Source organism: Elephantulus edwardii, unplaced genomic scaffold (genome assembly GCF_000299155.1).
Source record: "Elephantulus edwardii isolate Elephantulus edwardi_28Jun2011 unplaced genomic scaffold, EleEdw1.0 scaffold00001, whole genome shotgun sequence".
In the NCBI taxonomy this organism is placed as follows: Eukaryota; Metazoa; Chordata; class Mammalia; order Macroscelidea; family Macroscelididae; genus Elephantulus; species Elephantulus edwardii.
The window spans coordinates 6552532-6558531 of record NW_006399751.1 but is presented as its reverse complement, the minus strand read 5'-3'; the positions used below and the strand labels follow the sequence as shown (position 1 = coordinate 6558531).

Here is a 6000-nt window from a genome sequence, read left to right as displayed (position 1 = left end):
TTTTAAATTTTATTTTATACTGGTTTACTTACAAAAAAAAAAAAAAAAGCTTCACATTTGGACGTCTCCAGAAGGCAACAAAAGAGAAAACATAAATAGTACATGCTATCAAGGTCCTGTGCCCTCAGCAGACTTCATAAAAGGGAACTGAGAGTCTGCCAGGAATCTGGAGCCCTCCACGTGTGACCCAGAAGGGAAATTTCATACTTGGCACTTCCAGCTGTGACTCCCAGCTCCCAGCCAGGTTGAGAGCTTGTGAAAGGCTTGGAATAGTGTATATGCAGTTGAAAAGGCATTCCCAAATTACACAGAAAGTTCTAAGCTCTGTGAAGTTAGTGTGCAGATCTATGGTATATTATATTATGACTGTATGTATGTATGACAAAATATTAATGACGAATTTATAGTGACTACTTTGTATTTTCTCTATGAATAAAATAAGACATTCCAAAGAACGCTGGTCTATAACATTGCATACTAGCTTTGATGATTGCCAAATTTATATCTCTAGACCTAGCTGCTCCTAGGAATTCCAAATCTGTACCTCCTATTGAGTCACAGTCACCTTGAGGGCATCTAACAACAGCCACAGCATCCAGCTGCTCCCTCGCCATCTCTACCTGGTTGTCCAACAGAGCTTTCTTCTATTTCCTCCCCAAATGTAACTTGGTCAGAACTTAACTCCTTAATGACCACCTGGTTGTTCAGGACAGAAACACAAGAATCACGAATTCTCTGCCCTCTACATCTAACTCATCAGCAAATCTTGCCAATTCAGCCATCAACATATAGCCAGAATGCAAACATTTCTATCCCATAGACACAGAGTTCGAATCCACCAGCTACTCTGCAGGAGAAAGACAGGCCATCTCTTTGCATGTGATTTACTGTCTCTGAAAACCTGCTGGAGGATCTGCTATGAAATCAGTTCTGACTTGATATATAAACACATAACAATAACTCCAACATTACCACTTTAGACCAACTTGTCATAATCATTCAGCTAGATGTTCCAGTCGTCTCCTCCCTGGTCTTCCCAATTCTTCTCTTGCCCCACTAGAGCTCAGGCCAGTGGTCAGCAAATGATTTTTGGCAAAAGGCTAGATAGTAAATATTTTAAGCTTTATAGTCCATATGGTCTCTGTTACATAATCAACTTTGCCACTGAAGTGCAAATATAGCCATAGACAATGCATACATGAATAAATTTGTCTATGTTCCAGTAGGGAATCCAGATTGGGAAGTCGTCTGGAGCAGTCAGATTCTACAGAGATTTGTTTCCTGGTTCTGGTGAGGCTTAGGGTGGAATGTTTACTGCTGTTGAGTGTGAGTTGATTTTATATGGCCTACAATTTAAAAAGGCATTAGGGTTTAATTGGTTTTGGTCAAACATACTTCTAAGTGCTATAGCAGTGGTCTGTCCTTTTGCTGTACAGAGGTAACTTGTGATTGCTGTGATTCTAAACACTGACACTGATGTGTCAAATGTGAAAATGGTTACCCATGGTGGACAGTGTGTTTGGTGGAGCTTTCCAGTTAAAATAAGCTTGGAAGCAGGAGTGGCATCCACTTCTGAAATAGCTTGCCTCTGGAAACTATACGAACTTGGAGAAATGATGAGAGTTACACAAGTGTTCAGGTCTTTCACTCTTAGGGTCACTATGAGTTGTCTGACTCAAAAGCCCTTAACAACAACAGCATGTTCCAATAACACTTTATTTATGGGCATGGATGACTGAATTTTATATAATTTTTGTGTCATCAAATATTATTCTTGATTTTTTTAGAAGCAATCTAAAAGCATGGAAACCATTCTCATAAGGCTCATGGGCTGTCCAAAGAAGACAGCAATAGCCCAGACTTGGTCTATTACCTGTTTTTTGCTGAGCCCTTGGCTAGTGTCAAGTTAGAAGCCATAATTTTATTTTCAGCAGTTTTACTGAAGTATATTTTTATACACTATGACATCTACCCTTTCACATTGTGCAATTCAGTATTTTTTCTATATAATCACAGAGCTGTGCAAATATTACTACAATCTAATCTTAGGATAAAAATGAAAACCCACTGGATGGTCAGTAAGAAGTCGGTTCTGACTCAACGATACATTACAACTAACAATACATATTCTGAGGAGTTCTGAAGGCACAGCCTGTAGTGTGTTGCACTGCTAACTTCCATTTCTAGCAATTCAAATCCACCAGATGCTCCACAGGAGGAGAAATGGGAAATCTACTCCTGCTAAGAATTACAGCCTCAGAAACCCTGATGGTGGGTCACACTGAGTCTGAAATGTCTCAGTGGCAGTGAGCTGGAGTTTTCTGTGTTTACCTCGGAATGGAATGACTCAATGATATGGCAACTCAAACTTTTTAAATAATTGCCCAAGTGTTTTTGAAAGCACTGTACCATTCACTGTCTTATTGCAAAGTATTGTAACAGAATGTGCAAAGAGCTGGAGTTGGAGAATAAAATGGAAAAAATTGAATAACAAATTAAAGCCTTGAGTTGCATACGGAGAGATGCTATGGGCAAAATCTTGAACAATCCAGGAAGGCATCAAAAGAAGATGAAAGAAACACACAGTCACAGTACCAAAAAAGAAATGGTTGACACGTAAAAATTTCAGGAATTAGCATATGAACAATAGCCAAGGGTAATGAAAGAAAAAGTTCAAACTGCACTGAAGGCATTGGCAAAAAATATGGGCCCAAGTGACAACTTTCAAGTAACAAATGCAGCGCTGGATATGTTCACCAGTCTGTGCTAGGAAATTTGGAGGACAAGTGCTTGGCCAATTGACTGGGAAAGGTCTATATTTGTTACCATTCACAAGAAAGGTAATCCAACATAATGTGGAAAGTATTGAACAATATCAATAATATAACATGCAAGCAAAATACTGCTGAATATCCTCCTAAAATGAGGATCCAGAATAGTACATTGACAGAGAGAACTCTTCAAGATGGGTTTAAAAGAGGCTGTGGTCCCATGGGTATCATTGCTGATGCCAGATGGATTCCAGCTGAAAGCACAGAAAACCAGAAGAATGTCTATTTGTGTATATTAACTAGGCAAAGGCATTTGATTATGTGGATCATAATTGTTGAGAATAGGAATCCCAGAACATTTACTTATGCTCATGTGAAACCTATACCTATACCAAGAAGCTGTGTCTGAACAGAGCAATGGAACACATGGCTTAAAATCAGGAAAGGTGTGCATCAAAGTTCTATCCTCTCTCCATACTTATTCAATCTGGATGCTAAGCAAAACATTCTAGAAGCTGGAATCTCTGAAGAAGACTGTGGCATGAGGATCAGAGAAAGATTCATCAACAACTAACTGTAAAATATCTCAACTGAAACTTGATATATGTAGAAATGATAATATTTTTAATATCATGCACAGTGTAACATGGATCAGATGCTCAATAAATGTTAAATAAAACACATTATCAGAGTTAATGTCACTTGTTTTCTTTTTGCTTTGGCTACTAGAAAACGAAAAGTATTTCTGTAGCTCACATTAGATTTCTATTGGCTCATTCTACGTTTTTCCTAAAGCCTGTAGGAGTAATGCCAGGAACCCAGAACACATTCTATAAGTACTGGCTGAATGCATTCAGTTGGACTGCTTGAGAAGGGTCCTTAGACTGAGAATTTGTAGGTACCATTTTCTTCAAGAACCTAAGTATCTGGACAGACCATTAGCCTCAGGGTAAGTGATGGGAATGTGTGAGGCTCGAGTTACTTTAGGCAAATGCTGGGCTCCCAGCTGTATTTACACATTGCTTCAGTGAATAAATACCACTTTAGTTAGGCCAGCCCAAATGTTTATTTCTTTGAAGACACAGTTTTCAAAGTACAAGCACTTGTTTCGCAGTCTGTTTTAGGCAGGCAGATCTACATGATATTAAAATACTTCCTCTGCTCACACGACTTGGAACTTTGGAATGGGACCAATTTATTGGCTTCTAGTTCATGTTTAAAAGTTGCTTCCCAGATTTTTTTTTTCTTTCCAACTTGGGAAATGTGGACAACAAAGGGATTAAAAGGGTTTTTAGGCACTTTGCTAACAGGTCTGCATTCTTTAAAAAGATTCTTTGAAAAAAAAATCTCTTTGATTTTCTGCAATGAGCACGTTATCCCTCTCTTCTTCCACATAATGGTGCTTTGGCATGGAGTCATCAGCAATCTTGACATGCCAGGCCGTATTTAAGTGGTTTTAAAGCCACTTGTAAGCAATTCTAACACTCCAGTCTGGGAGAGCTGAACACTTAAACTCAAGGTGAGTAACTTTAAAAAAAAATAAAAAGGATAGGATGACAATGTGCACTGGAGTATTTTTTTCTTTTGATTAATAACTTCTTTATTCTGTAAAAGCAAATGAAAGTCATAGTCATATAAACCCTGACATTACAAAGTACAAAGAAGGGAGAGGAGGAAACAAAAACCTCTATGTCCTGCTAATACTTTCTCACCAAAAAGACCCATAATGCTTTGTTCCATACTCAATCACTTATATAATAAACCACAAAGAAAAATCTTCTGTGGAAGATATACTCCTCCATTGAGATGGCAGGCAAGAGGGACTGGAAGTTGGAGTAGGAGGCTTTGTTCTTTTGGCAGATCCTCTCAGTCATAGATATTTCTGCACTGTTAATAAAAAATATATGCTTCTCTGCAAAGCAAAAAAAACCAACCCCTCCACGGATGAGATGGCTGAGGCCTCAGCTCAAGTATCTCCAAATGCATTGTTGTCCATTTCCTGACCTCTCCATGTTATTTTTTGGTTGTATTCCGGATCAATACCATTCTCTGTGAGCTTCTGTGGTGCAAGCTTTTTTGTAGGGTCTAATTTCTTCTGAGCCAAAACCTGGGATCCACATGTTCCACCGACGCTCTAGGTGCAGCTGGACATCTTTCACCTCTAAGGCGCTGGACTTGCGAGGCCTGGCAAGCTGTCAGGCTGCTGTCACCACATCCTCGATGAAATCGTCGGCAGTCTGCAGCAGCATCTCCTCTACATCTTCGTCCAACTGTTCATTGGGGTCCACTTCTTTTACCAAGTCCTGCAATTTCTTCTTCATTAATACCTCGTTGTTTTCAGGACTGAGTTGATCTCCTGTGCCAGGAGTGCCTGGTATCTTTACCACAGTAGTGCTACTGGCCATGGAACCTTGTGGAGGGGTGCTGGCTGGTTCTAGTTTTATGGATGAGAAATTGGAGAGGTTGATTAGGGCTAAGGAGCCAAACTGGTTCATAATCTGCCGTGCTTTGTACTTCAGCTCATAGAGTTTATCAAGACCCTGTTTCTTTTTAGAGCTGTGAGGGCCAAGGCCAATCAAAGACAGCAGCGTCTATCTCCCCATGATATGTGGAGACTGTCCCAGTGAAGCGTTCATCTCAGCAGCCGGTCTGACTCTTTACTGGAGTATTTTAAAGGGCTTTGATCCTCTATCTATCTATCTATCTATCTATCTATCTATCTATCTATCATCTATCTACCTACCTATCAAAGAATACATTGAGTGATTTACTATAGTGTCCATAAAAACATGAATCGTCTCATTCCTATGTCATTCAGATATACAAGGTGCACCTCAAATTTCCTCTGCAAGTAGTAATAAGAGGAACAGTTTGTTGTCCTGAGCTGTACTACAGCTTGCGGGGTGAGTGCTAAGGGACGTGGAATGAACAGCACCTCATCCAAACAGTGGAATTATGGAGCATTGTCAGCGTTTCATTCTAGTCATAATATTTAATTCTTCTGTGCTACCAAAGTATTTTTCAAAAGCTATAGAATAAACTACTTAAGATTGACCTCAGAAATTATTTCTATGGTTAGGAGAAAAGTGAGGAAAGAAGACACTGTTGTTTTCTTTTTGTGGAACTGTAATGGTCTGTTAAGCAAAGGTATTTAATGTTTTTTTTGTTTGTTTTTTTTTGTATTTAATGTTTTAATACATAGTGTGAAAAATAAAGAGTGTCTTGGGAA

The 6000-nt window shown here is 39.1% G+C and overlaps 1 protein-coding gene and 1 pseudogene across 1 annotated transcript in view; both read right to left on the bottom strand.

The window, feature by feature from the left end:
- KCTD19 (potassium channel tetramerization domain containing 19) overlaps positions 1-6000 on the bottom strand; it is a 33096-nt gene that overhangs the window by 24240 nt on the left and 2856 nt on the right. The gene's annotated exons all lie outside the window — the stretch shown is intronic.
- LOC102847625 lies at positions 4785-5266 on the bottom strand (annotated as a pseudogene).